This window comes from Xenopus tropicalis, chromosome 5 (assembly GCF_000004195.4).
Source record: "Xenopus tropicalis strain Nigerian chromosome 5, UCB_Xtro_10.0, whole genome shotgun sequence".
Taxonomy (NCBI): Eukaryota; Metazoa; Chordata; class Amphibia; order Anura; family Pipidae; genus Xenopus; species Xenopus tropicalis.
This window is the reverse complement of record NC_030681.2, coordinates 37,453,235-37,475,107: the sequence shown is the minus strand read 5'-3', so window position 1 is coordinate 37,475,107 and position 21,873 is coordinate 37,453,235. Positions and strand designations below refer to the sequence as shown.

The following is a 21,873-nucleotide window of genomic DNA, read 5'->3' as shown; positions in this document are numbered from 1 at the left end:
AAAAAATCCGGGCCCTGTCATTGGTTGCGCCCCATGTGTACGGGTGACGTCAGTACGCACGGGGCGCAACGTTATAAAAGGGCCTGTGTGCGGTCGCGTGTAGGCAGGAGTGCAGAGGCGGCGCACGTGAGGGGAAGATGCTGCTGAAGCCGCCGAAGAGTAAAATGCTGCTGGGCACCAATGTATTAGGGGGGGCCACGGGGCACACTGACTTATGGGGGCACTGCTGCTGGGCACCAATGTACTAGGGGGGCTGGCTCTTGGCACCAATGTACTGGGGGGCACTGCTGCTGGGCACCAATGTACTAGGGGGGCACTGCTCTTGGCACCAATGTACTAGGGGGGCACTGCTGCTGGGCACCAATGTACTAGGGGGGCACTGCTCTTGGCACCAATGTACTAGGGGGGCACTGCTGCTGGGCACCAATGTACTAGGGGGGCACTGCTCTTGGCACCAATGTACTAGGGGGGCACTGCTGCTGGGCACCAATGTACTAGGGGGCACTGCTCTTGGCACCAATGTACTAGGGGGGCACTGCTGCTGGGCACCAGTGTACTAGGGGGGCACTGCTGCTGGGCACAGAGTTAAATTTTTTAACATTTTCTAATGGTGGTGTGCCTCGTGATTTTTTTCATGAAACAAGTGTGCCTTTGCCCAAAAAAGGTTGAAAAACACTTTTCTAGCCTACTGCTCGCATACTTACATGCTGCTTTCTTGGAAACCAATAACCACCTAATAGACTTTTATAGAATTTAGTAGAATTGATTAAATTTAAGGACTTGAAATGTAGATACTTTATGGGCCAGGGCTGTTATATGAATTCTTTTTTGAGGGAATGCTCAGCCAGGTAAAGTAGTGTACAATAAAAGTTTTATATTCTCACTTGTTCATGGGCCACTTTACCCGTACCCAGAAGGGAAATGACCTAGCAAACAAGGGGCATAGGGAAAAATATTCCTCTCCATATCAAGAGCATGCCTTATGCGATGTATAGAGAGTTACCATAAAACTAGTCCTATACAGTATATGTTCTTTTGCTGTAAGCGCAATGCAGCAAGATAATCTGAATGTATACTGACCATTAAATGCAGTATGGCAAAAACCTTGTCTACCATAGATTGATGTTTTGCTTATATTTACATAAAAAACTTTAAATCAAAATATAGCAAAATGGATTGTTGCACCCTTCCCCACCATTAGTAAAACACCCCTTATAACTTTCATACTATGGACACATCATGCAAAGTAAAGGATCATATAAGAATGGTTTCATGCTTGGCTAAGTTGAAGGTCAAGGCAAAAAGGAAAGACTGGCAGTGAGCTGGACTGACAATGTGACAGCTCCTGTAAATGCCACTCAACAATTAGTGGGCTGGGCCATCATTAGCCAAAAAGCACTTACCAATAACATATACACACACATGGCATGGGGTCAGTGCCAAGGAAAAAGCATTTCTTAAAAAAATGCCATCAACAACTGGATTTTTTTCAGTTATAATATTTACATAGAGCAGTTCTGGTGACTGCGGGAGGGTATTGGCATGGGAAGGATGTCCGTGCCACATAGGGATGCTGTGAGCAAAGAGTGGAGCTGCATAAGGAACTCAGACATTTAGTGAGAAAACTTCTCAGGTTCACCTTTAAGTTGACATTTAGCAAGTTATAGAAGGCCAGTTCTAAGCCACCATTCAATTCATCTTCATCATTTTTTTTTTATAGTTTTTTAATTATTTGCCTTCTGCTGACTCTTTCCAGCTTGAAATGGGGGGGTCACTCACTGTGAGGCTACAATTTTATTATTAATGTCACTTTTTATTACTCGTTTTTCTATTCATGTCCTCTCCTATTAAAATTTGTCTTTCATTCAAACCACACCCTGGTTGCTTAGGTAATTTGGACCCTAGCAACCAGATACCAACTGAAATTCCAACCTGGAGACCTGCTGAACAAAAAAAGTGAAACAATTAAAAATACACAATTAGTAAAAAATGAAGACCAATTGCACATTGTCCCAGAATATCACTAACTATATCATTCTAAAAAGGTTAACAACCCATTTAAATTATTGGTATCCAAACTGCTGCCTAGGTTTTGTATATAAAAGAAAGAGTAAACATTATGGTGTTTTTGTCAGTCCAGCCACCCAGTAATGACAAGATTTTACAGTGAATTAACTATAACAAATTTAATTTGCACAAGAAAAAAGTGGAAAGGCATCTAAAACAAAGCGCACAGGTCAATATCTGTAACCTGCCAATGTGATGGTGTGAGGGGGGAGGATATCTTCGGAGTGGTCATGCTCGGCTGAGATTCTTCAAAAGATTTCAGCATAGGAATTGTTTGTCAGCTGTCCTCCAGTCTGTCTCTCAGCCTCCTCGGCTTATGACAGCTGCAGACATTACTTGAGAGTGCCACATGTCAGACACTTGACACACAGTGGGAAATTTCTAAAAATTGCCGAATGGTGCAAGTGGTGACCCTATATATTTTCACACAAAGTGGGTGAATGTAAACATTAATATTTTCTTTATTTCAATGCAGTAGTCAGGTATTAACCTTTCTTAAGCTTTCTTCCCAGTACTCCGCAAAGGGAACTGAGTTATCTCAGCCTTGCTTTCCTGAAACCGCAGCCCCAGGTTCCATACTTGAGATTAATCACATTTACAGCTATGAAAAATGTTAAATAAAGAATATATTTTGTAAAATGCACCCCAAAACTTTGTAATTGTAAAAATACTGCTCAGTAATAAAAGACCTGTGACAACTATTATTATTATTATTATTATTAACATTTATTTATAAAGCTCTAACATATTCCGCAGTGCAGGCTAATAACATGGGAAATACAATATTTAACTGTTGTCTTTCATGTTTTTACTTAAAAGAAATGTGTCCATTTGCATCTGCTTGCTTTCATGAAAGCAATACTTGAAATTATTATACATTATTATTATAACAAGCAATTACCCCCCTACTATAATAAATAAAGTCCTTATTCAGGCAGAGACATGCATAAATGTATAACTTGTATGTATACAGAACAACGTGTACAGTACAGGGAGAACAAGCCAGGTATGGGATCTGTTATCCTGAAACCTGTTATCCAGAAAGTTCTGAATTACAGAAAGGCCATCTCCCACAGACTCAATTTTATTTTTTTTAAAAATGATTTCCTTTTTCTTTGTAATAATAAAACTTGAATTCAATAGAAGTCAATTGAAGTTGTCATAGGCAAAGTCAAGCCATATTCTCAAACTTGAATTTTTCAAGTTTTTAGAACTAGAAGAATTTGAGACATTCCAGCTTTTATTCAAACGTGTTTTCCTTATTAATACATAAGCGACAATTCAATATGTAGGGTTATTTGATTTATAAGAACAAACTAAAATTCACAAACTCGAAAACTGATAAATAAGCCCATTATAGTCAAAGCCAGAAAGTTGAAATTGTCTTGTTAACATAAGAGCATCCAGGGGAAATGGGAAATCTCTCCATATTCTGTCACTGCAGTAAGCAAGAGGAATTTCAGAGGGCGAAATGACTAATATTGCTCAGTAGTAATGAAGTGATTTATGGCAGTATAGGTGCCAGAGAATGTAGCATTCTGCTTAGAATTCATTACTGTTTACAGTGGCGCATCAATATCTCAATTACTACTGAAGATATTGCAGCAGATTGTAACTACCCTGGAACACATTTAGCTTAATTCAGGAATAGCAGAGCAGACATATTTGCAGGTTATTTGCAGCTAAGCTACTATTTTACAAACAAAAAATTGGTAGAATTTGTCAGACTTACGTATCTATCTATTAAGGCCATCTCTTCTCATGATATTCCTGTCTCTGATTCAAACCTATGCCTAGTTGCTAGGGTAATTTAGACCCTAGCAACCAGATAGCTGCTGAAATTCCAAACTGGAGAATTACTAAACAAAAAGCTTAATTTAAAAAAAAACTATAAAAAATGAAGATCAATTGCAAGTTGTCTCAGAAAATCATTCTCTACATCAGTGGTTCGTGAGCAACATGTTGCTTCCCAGCCCCTTGGATGTTGCTCCCAGTGCCCCCAAACCAGGTAGTTATTTTTGAATGTGCACAATGGTAATCGTGGAAGCGTATGTAAAATAAAACAAATAGAACGCAATCTAGTGAAGTATGTTAAAATACCAACGGCACCAAAAGTGCAAAGTGGCAAAATGTTTTGCAAGTTTGGTGCCGTTGGTATTTTAACGTACTTTACTAGATTGCGTTCTATTTGTTTTATTTTACATGTGCTTCCATGATTACGATTGTGCACGCTTTTGAGGCCCATTTTAAGGGGAGCTTATTCTAAGAGGGAGCAGCAGATCACCGTTTATCTACACAACATTGAAGATCACTCTTACACATTCAACCACCAGGAAGCGCTGAGTAACTTTGAAAAACCGTTTGTTTTTTTCTTTTAGTTATTTTTGAATTCCTGACTTGTTGGCAAGTTTTGATTGAATAAAAACAAGATTTCCTACCAAATAAAGCCTCTTGTAAGCTGATAGTGTGCATAGAGGCTGCCTAATAGCCAATCTTAGCCCTTATTTGGCACCTCCATGAACTTTTATGGTGCTTGTGTTGCTCCCCAAGTCTTTGACTGTGGCTCACGAGTAAGAAAGGTTGGGGACCCCTGCTCTGCAACTAAACATTAATTAAAAGGTGATCAACCCCTTTAATGCCTTCCCAGGAAAAGGGAAGGGGCCTACAATATTATACTGAAGGGATATACATAGCATGCACTGTGCTTTATGTGCTTGAATATGACTTCTTTAGATACCCAGTTACAGAAGTTAAATGCATATTAGAAGCATTTCTAATATTCTGCACTAACAGTGAAATTGTGCTGGTGAGATGCCGAGTTTCTGTTTCTTTGCTTATAATCGCTCACAGCATGCAAAAAAGTTTAGCGCAGACGGATAAATCCTCTCTAAGGAAACTTTTTTTCCCTAACTCTAAAGCAAAATACTAAGAGAATACAGTATTCATCTATAAAAGCTTATTTTGTGCGCCACTGTAACAATCATCTTATTTCTGGCAACTTCTATTTCATTCATTTTTGTTAACAATTCTGACCAGATGCCTCCCGGGCGACTTTGATTAGTTTCCTCCTGACTGGAAAAAATAGTCTTTCTTTGAATTCTAATGGTTGTGAATTTGCATACAGGCAAAGGGTTTCTATAAATGGAGGAAATTTGTTTGTTTATTTGTTATAACAAATCTGTTTTTTTTGTAAACATTTGTCATTAAACCTAACTTACTCACTCATTTTGTCTTTAATCCCATTATGAATATCGTTGCCTCTTCTTTTTATTTGTTTTTATTATTTTTTAATGTGTTTCATTTAAGCAGGGCCGCCATCAGAAATCATGGGGCCCCTCACAACAAAATTTTTGGGCCCCCCTCCTCCCACGCACCTCCCCTAATGGCCCCTCCCCCAGTGACCCCTCCCATCAGTACAAAGGACACACAGACAGTGGTAGCAAGGGCCCCCTAAATGATTGGTAGCCAGGGGTTACGTTTTGCATTGGTGCCAGGGCAGGGACCCCCTAAAACATTGCTAGCCAGCCCAGGGCCCCCTAAAACATTGTTGGTCCTTCCCCAGTGTCCTCATACTGTGGCCCGCTCCAACATCCTCCAGCCCCCCCAGCTCCCCCCTTGCAACCCCCAGTATCCTCCCCAACTTCCTCCAGCTCCTCCCACTAGCATCCCCCAACATCCTCCAGCTCCCCCTAGCATCCCCCAGCATCCTCCAGCTCCCCCCCAGCATCCTCCAGCTCCCCCAGCATCTCATATATTGTAAAAAGGTGAAACTGTATCCAGCGTGTGAGCGCTTAGAAAAGGCAATGGAACTTGCATTACAAGAATAGGCCAAGAGGGGACTCGAGGGAGGGACATGGCAGGGCTTTGCTGCGGTAGCGGGAGGCGTGTTTTGAGCACCTGTTTTACGTTCCTTCACCTACTTCCTTCGGCTGCATCCTCTCGTCCCCCAGGTTCGCCGCTGCATCCATTCTTTTATAAGGTTGCGCAACCAATCAAATTACCCGCTGACCACCAATGATCCAAGGGCCCGTAATTCTTTAAAGGGGGCCCGTGCTTAAAGACTGTAGCACGGCTGGGCCCCCTTTAAAGCAACGCGATCGCCCGGGCCCGGGACAATTGTCCCCCCTGTGCCCCCCTGATGGCGGCCCTGCATTTAAGTCCCACCTATGGTTTGTGAGTGGAAGTATCTCAGTGTATAAGAATGAATATATTTATGAGATGTTCAGGTTCATACATTGCATTCAAATCACCGTCCAACAAGCACCAGGGCAGCTACCCATAACAATCAGGTTGTTTCTTGAATATTCTAACTTCCAGTAGAATGATCAAAACAAATTGTGTATTGGTTAATATGGGTAACTGCTCAGTGCTATGAATGCACCTGTAAGTGCGTGGGCTCTAAAATTGATACAAAGACAAGAGATCCGCTGCACTCACCCACTACCAATATATATAGGGCATCGAGGGCATGTATTGCAATATATTCAAACTGGCCAAAGTCATCCCCATTTACTAAGAAATCTACTGGTTCATTGTACATTTATCACAAGGACTAAGTTTTACCTACAACTTGTGTTTCAAGGAAAAACTTTCCTTTTTTATTGGCAACCACTGGGGTCACTTAACTGTAGCTGATACAATGGTAACAACATGGAGCTAGCCACTGATGCAAAATGTATAACATTGTGTCGAAAATTGCACTTTGCATACTGCACTTACATTTGTATATGACTCCCTAGTATATAACTAATTAGAAAATGTTTAGTGCAAACTGGGCAACTTAATACATAGGATTACTTAAACCCTTAAAGGACATGTAAAGCCTACATTTGCCTACAATGTATATCAGTTGGACAAGTCTCCCCCACCAAAATGGCATCATTTGTACTGCATATATCCCCTCCGTTTGCTAGCACCATCACATTTTCCTAAAGCAAATAGCAGCTTTCACCCTGTGGCCATTTTTCCTCTGATACATACCGTATATACTCGAGTATAAGCCTAGTTTTTCAGCACCCAAAATGCACTGAAAAAGTCACCCTCAGCTTATACTCGAGTTGGGTGCCATGGGTCCCCCCAGACTAGCACCCTCTGTCCTTTGTGTACAAATTAGGCCACCTGCAACCAGACCTTCCAGTGCCTATTGTTTTTGTTGACCCTCTTCTCCACTTACAGAGCTAGTTTACTGTTTTTCTTTGATATATATATTTAAAAACATATACCCCACTGATGCTTCAATTAATGTAATTTTATTGGTATTTATTTTGATTATTAAAACTGAGCAGTAGCGGCTGCATTTCCCACCCTAGGCTTATACTCGAGTCAATAAGTTTTTCCAGTTTTCTTAGGTAAAATTAGGTACCTCGGCTTATATTCGGATCGGCTTATACTCAAGTATATACAGTAATCAGTTACATTTAAATCTGCAAACAGCCTACACACACACAGACCCTTATTCAGCATACATTTCATCAAGAAATGCCATCTCTCCATTGGCTGCTGGACTGGGGGTGTGTTTAGTACTCTGAGCTTAGAACAACTGAGCATGTCTGGCAAGCCAGAAGTCAAAGCAAATTCCTGAGGGAGGGGGGGCGAGTGGGTTACAGGAGTAGAAGGAAATCTAAGCGATTAAGGAAATGTTGCAGCCTTACTATTAAACTCTGGACAACCAGTGTGGCAGGTATTGAAAGATTACAAAGAGGCTGTTCACTGATTACATTTTTGTGTGTGGAGTTTACATGTCCTTTAAAACAATGGCACATAGAAGAGATTCATCACTGCTGTACATTCTGTAATGATAATCGTGGGGCAAAGGCAACTATAGATACTTCCACTGGTCAGTAGTGGCAGTTGAAACATTCCTTGAAACAATGGATAAAACAAATGATCTAGCCAGCTCAGTACTAAACTAACAATGCATTGGTGTTCTATAGTCCAGTATTAACATGGCCGGGATCTGTTTGCTGGATCACTATAAATGTATTTTTCTGCAAGAAAGTAAATTCACAAGGAACTAAAAATCTGCTTCTGCTGAGGGTTTTCTTTTTTGGAACGAGGGAAAATGCTTTTCAGAATTCTCCTTAGCCTATTAGCCTGACCTTATCACAATTCCCCCGCTGGATTCTTAGCTGGCAGATCTGTTTTACAGCTTTCTCTTTTATGATACCCAATATGCCATCTGAGTTTGTCAATGCAATCTTTCTTCTTTTTGTTCTAGATTTCATACATGCCATTCCATTCCATTCCACATAGAAGAACCGCCAATCCATTATTACTTTGGCACTTTATTTTATGCAGAGCAAAAATTGTTCTGTTATTTTTTAGGATGTTCTTTATAATGATCATATGAGTGATTTATTAGCATAGCCACCATACAGTACAACAATGTCAGCCAGCCATCTTATCTCCCATGCCACCTGTTGTACAGGTATGGGATCTGTTATCTGGAAACCCGTTATACAAATTATAGGATGGCTAGCTCCTATAGAGTCAAATATATAGAGTTTTATCAAATAATTAACATTTGTTTTAATTATTTTGTTTTCTCTGTAGTAATAAAACAGTACAGGTATGGGACCTTTTTTCCAGATTGCTCGAGACCTGGGGTTTTTGGCATAAGTGATCTTTCCATAATCAAGTACAGGGTACAGTTTTATTACTACAGACAAAAAGGAAAATCATTTTTACAAAATTAGAATTATTTGCTGATAATCTACTGGAGATAACCTTTACGTATTTCAAAACTTCCTGGATAATGGGTTTCCGGATAATGGATCCTATACCTGTACTTTGTAGTTGCTTCTAAATAAAATATAATTAATCCTTACTGGAGGAAAAACAATTCTATTGGGTTTATTTAATGTTTAAATGATTTTTAATAGACTTAAGGTATGGAGATTCAAATTTACTGAAATATCCCTTATTTTGAAGCAGAGCATTCTGGATAACAGGTCCCATACACATAGTATAAATACATATATTTTGAAGTATCTTTAAAAAATAGCAGGCTGACGCCATCTTGAAACCACATTAATACTGTGTAGTTTTGGGTGCTACTGTGTAATGCACTACATTGAATGTTTTCATTTTAAGTCCCATAGTATCTTAAAAGCATTTACTTTACAAAAGACACACACAATACACTAGGAATAAACCAACAACTGTTCATTATATATGGCAACTATATGATGGCAGAAAACATTATTTTTATTAACCACATGTGTATTGTTTCCTTAATTATTAACACCTGATCAATATTTTGCCTCTCAGTTCAAGACAAAACTACCGGGCATATTTTATGATGGAATGGCTTTCTGGGAGCAGTAGTGCCATTACAGCTGTAGAAAGCATTGCTAAAATAGACTGAACCAGTAACTTTGCTGACTAGGCATCAAAGAAGTAATGTGAATGTATGCCATGTTGCCATTGGCCATTCATTTCTATAAATATGTTTATGGGCAGTGGTGCTGAGATGTATATTAGAGCATCCTTTGCATCTGCTCTAGGGTGTTGTAATTGTTTAGAATGTTCTGATTTCCATTACTATAGACTAGTTTTTGTTGTATGTCTTACATTCTGTCATATCATATCATATCATGTCATTACATGTCATATCTTCCTGATAAATCAAAAAATATGAACCAATAGTTACCTGTTTTTTAATAGCCTTGTGGCATAGGGATGCCATGCTGTTTCCCAAAGCCAGTAGTCATTTTTAATTAGATTTGTCTGTGTAACCCTTTCCTTACCGATCAGGTGCCTCCAGCATTGCCCTTCTCCAGTCACTGCATAGTTCTACATAGTGTGTGAGCCAAATGCAGGTCACTTGCTGCCACAATCAGAGGTACCCTGCCCTCCAGGTAGCTGCTCACTGTAAGTACTGTGACTGAAAAGAATTTAAAAAGGAGTGTGCCAAAGGTGCTTAGTATTTAAGTGAAAGCTTGCATAAGTGGCATAAAGCTGCTGGGCATGGGATTTGGCACAGTAGACCTAATACACAATAAACATCTAAGTCACTTTATATGGTTTTACTTTTAACTAAAACTTTATGCATATTTGGTTCCAGTTTAAGCCTTCATTAGAACAATCTCTTTAATAAACAAAAAGCTCAATAAGTTGGTACAGAAGTCATTTAACCAACTACAATTATTCCAAATCTGCTCTTAGCCACTCTATGAATTAAATTGATTGAGGATTGATGTGAAATAAAGCTTTGTTTCTTAACCACCTCCACTTGTGTTTGGAGGCAAATTGTGCTTGTGACAGAAGTCATTTTATCAATGCTCTGTTGGGAGTGTAATATGGATTGCTTCTGTACTGGTGGGTCTTCTATAGGAAACTAGTGATTATTGTCATATTTTTGGGGGGTTGGTTATTGTATGAACTGTCAAGTGAGGCCAGGGGTATTTATTTATCAGGAGAACCTGTGCGGAAGGTGATTAAAATTCTGTTACCAGGATTTGTTCTCCACCATGACTATGAATACTGGGAAATGTGCAGTTGGAACCTGGGCACAGAGAGGCTGTGGACCAGTGTCCCCACATATGGTAGGATAACAGAGGGTGGCTATATACAAACCACTAGCAGATAGTTTCAGGTGAACTAATTCTATTAGCTTGAATGTAACATTCAGTTTGGATGCAGTGCTTTTTTTTTAGCGGGACAATACTATTGTCAATTATTTAGTATTTAGGACATATAAGGTGCTAATTATTTTATATACATATAATATGTGACTAATACATTGCAGATGTCAGCTGTTGTTTGTCAACAATTGCACGCAATTATGACGGTTAACTGGAATGTGTGTATTTCAACCCTTGTCCCATGGCCAATGTTATTGGTCATGGGCAAGTATTGGAATACACACAATGCAGGCAATACAGTCTTAATACAGCCATAAGCTGATTGTCAGTGTGGGACTGGCCCACCAGGATACCAGGAAAACTCCTGGTGGGCCCTCCTGCTCCTGACCATTTGGCCTGTTTCATTATCATTCTTTATTTATGAATGTGAACAATGAGGAGAAATAGATGGAAAAATATATGCTAGCATGTAAATAAGAGACTAGGAGAATAAATAGGTTGGCCGAGGAAAGTAAAGAGAATTAGTTTGCAGATTGGGCCTATAGTCAAAGTTTTTTTGGTGGGCCCCTGAAGTCCCAGTCTGACACTGCCTAAAGACCATTAAAAAGATATTTATAGACAAAACCCTCTGAGCATTAGAAAGATGTATTTATAGACAAAACTCTCTGGGCATTACTGGTAAATTAAGCAATACTGTCCTCAGACTAAGAAAGAATTTTTCATATTGTAAAATAAAATCCCCAGAATTCTGAATAGTGGAAAGGGTTGGCGCAGTATATATACAGTTCAGTCCTAATGTTTATATACACCTATGCCAAAGATGTGAAAAGTGATTTTTTTACATATTTACTTTTATCATGTTATCACTCATTGTCTGTGTTAAATGAAATAAGGGATCCATTTTATTTCTCTATGCGGTTTCTATGCGGTAATAGCTTTGAGACTGATTGTTTCCACTTTTATTTAATATATCTCTTTTCCTTTGGGTCAAACATTTACATACACCAAGTTGACTGTCTCTTTAAAAGGTCTTGAAGATTCCAGAATGTGATTTAAAAACTTGTAGAAGCTTCTGATAGCACAATTGTCTTTATTATTAGTTAAATGGAAGTACACCTGTGGCTGTATCTGAGCATTTACCTTAGAGCCACTTCCATACCATGGGAATATCAAAGGAACTCAGTCAAGACCTCAGAAACAAAATTACGGACCTACACAAGCTAATGCCTCCTTGGAACAATTTCCGAAAACCTGAATGTCCCATGACCACCTGTACAAACAAAATACAGTATAATAATCTTGGTTCCACAACGACACTGCATCACACAGGCTCAAATGAACCTCAGGACAGCAATAAAGCAACTGGCGAATGAGATGGAAGAATTAGGTATCAAAGTATAAACATCAATCATTAAGAAAGTTATTCATCGCTTTGGCTAAAAGGCTAACATGCAAGGAAGAAGCCACTGCTCTCAGCCCTAAATAAAAAAAGTCAGACTAAAGTTTGCAGACAATCACCAAGACAACGACCTAGCCTTTTGAAGGAGGGTTGAGTCTTTTAAAGGAGAAGTGTTATAATAAAGTGTTAATCTCAAGCTACAGGCATCTCCCCATATTCCTCCCATTCAGATGATCAGAAGCCTCATAGGAAAAAAACTGCTGAGCTCTGTAAACAAAATTCCCATAATACCTCGCTCTTGCACCAAGACCCCTGTATATACCCAGTTTGTAAGACTATGAGGAAGCTTCCTGCTGATTGGCTCAGATCACACATTCCTAAGGGGGGGGAGGGAGTTTTTAGCATTCTTATGGGAGGGGGGAGCAGGAGAGGGTAGAGGAGAGAGCTGTGCAAACTCTGGCATAGGAAAAAAGGGGACAAGAAATCCTGGGTTTCTTTTGATAGAGGACAGCATTTCTATGAGTGCTTTTGGCTGTGTTCACACAGACCTTTCTGATAAAGCTTACTTTAGTTTTTACCTTTCCTTCTCCTTTAAGATGAAAAACACCATCCCAACTGTGAAGCATGGGTTATGACAACATCATGCTCTTTTTTTTTGGTTGGAAAAGGGACTGGCACACTTCAGAGAATAGATGGCACCATGAGGAAGGTTATGTAGTAATCTTGAAGATACACCTCAAGACATCAGCCACATCAGCTTGAAACCTGGTCGCAACCATGTCGTCCAGCATGACAGTGATTTGAAGCATAACTTCAAAGCTGTAACAAAATGGATGAAAGACAAAGTGAAAATATTGAAGTTGCCATCATAAACCCAGACCTGAATACAATTGAAAATGCGTCAAATGAGCTGATGAAATGTCTCTACTAAAATGCTGCAGGTTGTACATTCATGTCATATGTCATCTAGCAATAAAAACTGTTTCATATAACATGCTTCTGGGAATGTTACACAAAAATGTCTCCCATATGATTTACAGTATATACAGCTAAAGACAAAGTAGCAAAAATAGCCCTGATTGAGCTGCCGCCGGAATCTGAATTGAATTTTCCTCACAGTAAAGATACCACTTTGAACTCTTCCACAAGCTGTTGATTATTTCCTGTGTTTCTCTAGGGCTGTTAGCTATATTCCTGCAATCATGGAGTTCTTCTTCGCTTCCTTTGCCTGCATACATTACTCTCTTGTGCTGCCCAATTAGATATGTACTAGGGCTTCACGTGTTTTGCTTCAGACATCACTGTCATTGATTGGGTGCTAATAAAATCTATTTTTATTCTTTGAGAACATTTGATTTGCCATATACATTAATCAGTGGCGTGACATGCTGTGCTGTAAATGTTTCTGCCCTAGAGAAGGATGACAGCAAATTTACCAAAGGGAATTGGTCCTTTTCCCACTTTACATAAGCAACATTGCAGGCTAGGCTTGGGTTTGTTTGTTCTCAACCTCTATCTTTCAGCAAGGAGTCTCTGCCTCAAATAGGGAAAAGAAAATGTAAATTAAATAAGTTTAAATAAAATGAAAAAAAAATACTGTTAAAATAAAATGATGTAGAATTTCCTAAAATGGTAAATCAGTCCTTATTACCAAAACATTCAATGCAAGATGATTATATTAAAAAGGTATTTTGACAAGTGTAAACTCTATGATGGGTTGAGCTTGCCATCATCGTGCATGGTGTGCTGAAATGTAATTGGTCAGGAAGGTAGACTGGCCTGTTCTCAGCACAAGGAAACCAATTAGGTCTGCAGGTAGATTTGCCACCTTGTTGGTTTTTCACTGAGGTAGCCAGTAAAATAGGCAGTCAGGGCTGGGGCCAGTATTACAAATTTACTGGCAATTTATTTATTGATAAATTTGCAATTACCCATGTTTCTATCCTTACTTGCAACTTGGCCTCTTCCCTCATGCTCCTATATATCCCTGCCCTTCCCGCTAAATGCCTGCATAATGCTTGGCTAATCCAACCCTTTTATGTCTGCCATCACTCCATCCCTTTACATCCCCATCCCACCACCTCCCAAAGAGTTGGCAACCTTATTTACTGTATAACCAAGCTCCAGCACTCGAAAACCCCTATGTACATGTTTTTCCTTGGCTACAATCAACCACTGTGTAGTTCAACTATAATATGGAATAGAGCAATCACATTGGTCATCAAATCGGTCAGAAGGACAGATCTGTGAGTTTGAGAAACACAAGTGGAAGATTAAAGATCAGCACTTTGATAACCTCTAGGTGCTGGTTATGTTGCATGTGTGTGTACCCTTTGGAATGCTGAAATATAATTGGCCAGAAACATGTCCATATGAATTATTTGTGTTTATATGAAATAACACTGCTGGTGGGGGGGGGTGTCTGAGATATGCAGGATCCCAGAGAAGGTTTGTCACATTCAGTAATACTGTGCCCGGGCACACTTTATCTTTATGTATGAGATAAATAACACCCTGCCCTTGTGAATGGATGTATATCTCTTATAAAGACCAGCTATGCCCCCAGCCTCACCACTCCTCTGAACCAACATGCTTGTCTAGTAAACGACTGTCCATAGTCGCACCAAAGACCTATTCAAATCAATAAGATTCTTAGTAGCAATGGCAACTACGGCTAAGCAGCTATGCATTATTTTGTGGGTACCCCACTTTCTTAGGGGCTCAACCTTACTCCTCTCCTGAGAAAGGAGGTTAAACACAAAACTTTGTTATCCCAGCCATTTTATTACCAACTGCTGTATTCACTGAAGCCTCTCCTTTATAGTATGTCTACCAGCATGATAGATTCCAGTGTCTTTGCTTTTTCTTTTAGTGGCCTAAATGCTGACAAAATAAAGGGACGCTTAAGGAAGGCCTGACTAGGGTTTAACCCATTCCTTGCCTTTGCGGAAGAAGACAAATGACCCTCCATGATGGAGAACTTTTGCCCTAAATTTATATATTCTGTGCTTTAAAGCATCACAGTGTATTTGAGGGGAAAAATAACTGTTCTGCATGAACTATTCATGTTTTTTACCTAATATGTACTAAAAGCTGATGTTGTGTTTTATACCTCTGAACCCATTGTCAGCTACATCTTTGTACCAGTTACATGAAAGTGTTTTTACAGTTGTCCAAAGCATAAAGAGCTGCTTCTTAGATCTCTGACCCTGTCCTTTTGGGACATGCGTTCATTATTATTTAAGAGTAGTGATGCTTTCAGTCGTAGCTTCAGTTCCCTGATGCCTTCATCTCTCTTCTGGCTACTGAACTGTGAATACCAAGTCATTTCCTTCAGGCCTGTGCACCGCTCCGAGATAATAACTTCCAGTCACACTGAACACAAATGTGTCTGCGGAGGATGCCTGGTGCGGAAAGGCTTTGCTTGCCATCGCTTGCCTCCACCTTCTTGCACATTTGGAAATTACATTTTGTGCATTACAAGCCCAATCTGGTGCACTGGGTAATGGAGGAAAATGTCATTATTATTTTTTATATTCATTTAACCGATTGGAAAACAGGTAGAATAGAAGTTTATAAAGTAATCATAATATGTCAGTTGTTCATTCATTTCACGGTTGTTGTTTTTGCTCCGTTCTGTCAATGTAAAACTTTAACTCCTGAATTGTCTTGGAAACATGTGTACTTTATTGCTGCCTACCTGTTAAACTTGGAGTTTCTGAGACATTCATTGGTAAACGGAAATAAACCTGATGTAGGATGCACCCCTTCTAATTCCAATGACCACTGAACTGTTGTAGCAGCCAAACATGTTGGAATGTATTTGCTTAAACCTCAGAAATGGCACAAGGTTAAAGAGTCTTGTCACCCCCAAATTGTTTCCTCCACCAGAGGTGCAGCTAATAGACCCTGCACTTCACTTAAGGGGAACACTAGTTTTTTAAGAACAAAAAAATAGCCCCCACCAGCGATTGGTCACCCACACCAGGAGGGAGCTCCTGATGTGAGCAGCCATGTTGTATAGCGCACATGTTCATAATGAAGGAGTCTTCCTGCTTGCTTATTATGCACAAGTGCCTGATGCAGGAGTGGTGGAGAGAGCCTATTCACAATTGTGGCACCCACTCATTATGTACATGCGTTTCCCAACATGGTCACCCACACCTGGAGGTGCCTCCCGCTGCCGGCAACCTAGCACTGATGGGGGCTTTTTTTGTTTTCTTTTTAACTATTGTTTCCCCTAACTAGAGTATGGCTCTATTGCCAGCACCTCTGGTGGGGAAAACAATTTGGAGATGACAGATGCCGTTAATTTATTAATGATGATCTATTGTTAGAAGATATTTTATTGTATTAAAGGGGATCATGGACACATTCCCTAAACAGCATGGATACCATTTATTGGTTCAGTATTATTTCCAGCTAAGAGGTTCCTGCCTACTGCTGGGTATTAATGTATTAATGTATTCTCAAATATATATTTGTGTATAAAATGAATAGGAAAGGTTAAATCACAGTGAACTGCAAACAGCAAACTGCACCCGACCCATGGTACTTCTGAGCAAGCGGAGTGATCTCCTTCCTTCTTTGGGCCAGGTGTGCCTGTGCAGTAAAGTGAAAAGCCAAATTATAAACAACAAGCTGGCCTTTTATCTCCACCATGCATGCGTCAACCCGGTGACATTGAAAAAAGAATCGCAAGTAGATCTCTGTGGTGCTCGCTAATAAGTACCCCAGGCCAGTGCAGTACAGGAGCACCAAGCTTGGGGTATAAGATAAGTAATTCTTGTCACATTTGGCAACACCAGCCCCGTGATTTGCAATTGTTGGCCAGGGAGTGGAGCAACTGGGTCATCAGCTGTATTTGGCCCAACAGGTCGGTGGCCAACTCAGGCAAAGATGCCTTTATTTGATGACTTTGCAGAAAAAGTTAATATATTGACATTTATGGCTACCTTTAAATTACCTGGAACTCTTCCATCAGTAGCTGGTAACATTTATTGGAACACAATTAAAATATTCCCCTATAAGCAGGGTTTGTATAAATACTCGCTACTTGTGTCTCAGAAAAAGATATCAGCTAAGCCTAGCAATATGTAGTGCTAATATGCATACTGTACATATATGAAAAATGTTGTACCATGTATCCTCATTAAATTAGCAATAAACAATACAAAATGGCATTTTCCATTTCAATAAGCTTTCATTAAAATGCTGACAGGGCACCTACAGTTGAATTACTTTTCATCTCTGAGTATAATATTCTAAATGAGGATACGGTTGTAGGATATGGAAGTTCTTTCATAAAATGCATGTTAATTGCAGATTCTTTCTGATTGGATGCTGCTTGCCGAAGGTGCTTATTGCATATTTATGGTTTCAGTACAGAGGAATACTGTATCCATTTAGAATATAACCATGTTCCACATGCTTCACACAGGGACTGACAGTTTCCATTTATGTTTGTGTCATGTTCATTTTGCATTTTATTCATTTACTTGTGTTTCTTTACTAATTAGTGGAGCGGCTGCTGGTGAGGAATCACTAGCTACACGTGACTTGCTCTATACAAGTCTTTTATTTATATCACCCGCTGCTTCTCATCTCCTGGCTAGTGACTGCATGGGAATGCCTAGGGGAAATGCACAGTTACATTATCACAGGTTAGGGTCATTCATTTATTAAAGCAGCTTGGGAACTGCCTTCTTTATATTTTAAAATTGGTTGGGTATTTTATACAAATTCCCTAGAACAAGGGCCCCTTAGTAAAGTTCTGCAGCAGTTAGCTGGATCAGGCTGATGTGCATGGTATTTCAGGAATAGTGACCTGCACACCTATGTAAACTTGCATACACATACATAAAGGGACAGGTAATCTTCAACTTGTAGCTTAGTATAGTGCTGGCGGTGATGTTCTTTTTGAGATCTGTTAGCAACCAGAATCAGATTAATTCTGATATCATCATGCTAATGATATCTCTAATACAAGGTATAATACACTATATTAGTATACATCCCTTTAATACATTACACTTATACAATTGCCTTTATTTGATTTAAAAAACTAGATATTTAGTTTACGTTACATGGCAAATGTCTTACCATTAACTAAAGGCTAGCTGTGTGTCGCATAGAGTTATGCAATTCACAAAATTTGTGAATTTGTACCAGATTAGACAACCAACTTTCCAGGCTGAATCGAACCACTTTGAGCTCAACAACTGAATAACCATTGGGCCAGTGAAATGCTGACTCCGTGTATTTTTACCTTTAGACAGTATAGTTTTTATTGGGTTCCATTTGCACAGCAACCCAGCCCCTGAAATTTTCAAACCACTCCCCTTTATTGACAAGCTACATCCATTTTGCAGTAGTCTGGGCCCCTGGGAGGTGTCCAGCCTGTACCACCCCCACCCCCAACCTGTACCCAGCCCTGATCTTTGTATATCAAACCATTCAGTATGGGAAGGGATCACCTTAATTCAATTTTCTGCACAGTATGAAAAGAAAATACCTACTATTAATATTGTTTGCATATATTACATATTGAAAGTTTCCTGAGAAAGTAAACTTAATACTTGCCCCAATGGGAATTACCTATAAATATCCCTTATACAAAGTACTGCATTTCTGTAACTGTGTAATTTTTTGGACTGATGAGAAAAATCCATTGGTTTATTTTTGCTAGAATACCACTGAAGTCTATAGGGATGCAAACTGAATTACAATATTCATAGGATCCACTGATTTCATATATCTATAACCTTGTTATAATGAATAAATGTAAGTGCTCAAAAATAGGATGAGGTGAGAGACAAGCTATAAAACTGTATGGGGAGATTTAATTTATGATGGAGAATTGGCCATTTAGTCCATGGTGGTGACTATAATCTTGGCTGCCTTGTCCAATTAAATCTGGCCCTAATAAATTTAAATGTAACAAACTGATTTTTTTTATCGATATGAAAAGGGTTCAGTTTCAGTAAAGACTGTTACATTTCTAGGGCTTTAATGACATTTTCCTATTTATTTCAGGGCGTGAGACCCCGAGATCCAAGCACCAGTGTGTGAAGAGTTGCTCTATTCTCCTGTACTAGTCTCTCGGAAGCGTTTTGCAAACAAGACTGCAACCTGACTTCATTTCTAATTGCAGCTTATTCCGTGTTGAGGGAAACCAAAGGAATGGCTTCCATTACCTGCAACGATATGCACTCACAGCAAACATTGTCCGACCTCTCCCATCTGTCTGTCTACAACGTCGAGACAAATAGTGCCTGCATTTTTATCACTGCCCATTTGTTTACTTCTGTTTACATCTTTTCCCACTTGTCACTTCAACTCCAACAAATGTTGCTTTGGTGAAATCTCCACGCTACAGTTTTGTGTGATATATATATACAGGTCCTTTTCAAAAAATTAGCATATTGTGATAAAGTTCATTATTTTCTGTAATGTACTGATAAACATTAGACTTTCATATATTTTAGATTCATTACACACAACTGAAGTAGTTCAAGCCTTTTCTTGTTTTAATATTGATGATTGTGGCATACAGCTCATGAAAACCCAAAATTCCTATCTCAAAAAATTAGCATATCATGAAAAGGTTCTCTAAATGAGCTATTAACCTAATCATCTGAATCAACAAATTAACTCTAAAAACCTGCAAAAGATTCCTGAGGCTTTTAAAAACTCCCAGCCTGGTTCATTACTCAAAACCGCAATCATGGGTAAGACTGCCGACCTGACTGCTGTCCAGAAGGCCATCATTGACACCCTCAAGCAAGAGGGTAAGACACAAAAAGAAATTTCTGAACAAATAGGCTGTTCCCAGAGTGCTGTATCAAGGCCCCTCAGTGGGAAGTCTGTGGGAAGGAAAAAGTGTGGCAGAAAACGCTGCACAACGAGAAGAGGTGACTGGGCCCTGAGGAAGATTGTGGAGAAGGACCGATTCCTGACCTTGGGGGACCTGCGGAAGCAGTGGACTGAGTCTGGAGTAGAAACATCCAGAGCCACCGTGTACAGGCGCGTGCAGGAAATGGGCTACAGGTGCCGCATTCCCCAGGTCAAGCCACTTTTGAACCAGAAACAGCGGCAGAAGCGCCTGACCTGGGCTACAGAGAAGCAGCACTGGACTGTTGCTCAGTGGTCCAAAGTATGTCATTCGGAAATCAAGGTGCCAGAGTCTGGAGGAAGACTGGGGAGAGGGAAATGCCAAAATGTCTGAAGTCCAGTGTCAAGTACCCACAGTCAGTGATGGTCTGGGGTGCCATGTCAGCTGCTGGTGTTGGTCCACTGTGTTTTATCAAGGGCAGGGTCAATGCAGCTAGCTATCAGGAGATTTTGGAGCACTTCATGCTTCCATCTGCTGAAAAGCTTTATGGAGATGAAGATTTCATTTTTCAGCACGACCTGGCACCTGCTCACAGTGCCAAAACCACTGGTAAATGGTTTACTGACCATGGTATTACTGTGCTCAATTGGCCTGCCAACTCTCCTGACCTGAACCCCATAGAGAATCTGTGGGATATTGTGAAGAGAAAGTTGAGAGACACAAGAGCCAACACTCTGGATGAGCTTAAGGCCACTATTGAAGCATCCTGGGCCTCCATAACACCTGAGCAGTGCCACAGGCTGATTGCCTCCATGCCACGCCACATTGAAGCAGTCATTTCTGCAAAAGGATTCCCGACCAAGTATTGAGTGCATAACTGAACATAATTATTTGAAGGTTGACTTTTTTTGTATTAAAAACACTTTTCTTTTATTGGGCGGATGAAATATGCTAATTTTTTGAGATAGGAATTTTGGGTTTTCATGAGCTGTATGCCACAATCATCAATATTAAAACAAGAAAAGGCTTGAACTACTTCAGTTGTGTGTAATGAATCTAAAATATATGAAAGTCTAATGTTTATCAGTACATTACAGAAAATAATGAACTTTATCACAATATGCTAATTTTTTGAAAAGGACCTGTATATATATATATATATATATATAAATATATATATATCTTCCGGGATCATTGTACAATTAGTCCATTGATGTTTAGAAAGTTGTTGTAATGTTCAGTAGATCTAGTTGTTTGTGCTTGAATGAAATCTTTGTCTGTGTATCTTTCCCTGTCACCACCCATTAAACAAATAGTTTGATCTCTGTTTTATAAGATTACTCAGAGGAAATGACAAAGAACAGGCAGCCACTATTTCTCTGGTGACAGTTATGGGACCACAAGTATAGCTTTAAGTAGTGCCAGATGCTCATTAGAGAAGTATTTATAAGTGACTTGTGTTTATTTAGAGACATTTTACTGTAATCTTGTGTGCAGTGCCACTATAAAGCCTACATCCATCCAATTTGACCTGTCTGGCGATGGTCCTAGGGATCAGACCAGATGCTACTTTACCACACGTGTAGATGTCAATATTGTACTGAGTCACTCTAACTAAAGGGCGGTAGGTCTGACAGCATGGAAAGAAGGAGGGATAAGTGGTACCCACTAGGGATGCACTGAATCCACTATTTTGGGATTCTGCCGAACCCTGAATCCTTCATAGAAGGTTTGACCGAACACGGAACCAAATCCGAATCCTGTTTCTAAGCATGCAGCATCAAAAATCTTATTTTGCCAGTGAGTTTAGGATATATTTTCAGCTACTGTACACCTGGGTGCTCTTCATCTTGCTACTGCATAAAGTTTATGGGTGTTTTTTTTTTTTTTTTTGCTCTTTTAAGCAATTAATTATTCAATCAAGCAAAGTATTTTAAGCTCAAGATTAATCAGGGCCATACTGTAGATCCCTTAACACAGGTGGTATT

The 21,873-nt window shown here is 39.6% G+C and overlaps 1 protein-coding gene across 1 annotated transcript in view; it reads left to right on the top strand.

Annotated features, from left to right (window-relative positions):
- Positions 1-21,206, top strand: part of dtd1 (D-aminoacyl-tRNA deacylase 1) — a gene marked incomplete in the record, with an annotated part of 98,723 nt that extends 77,517 nt beyond the window's left edge. The window contains 2 exon segments of the mRNA NM_001126814.1: positions 19,087-19,451; positions 21,031-21,206.
- Positions 21,207-21,873: the final 667 nt, after the last annotated feature.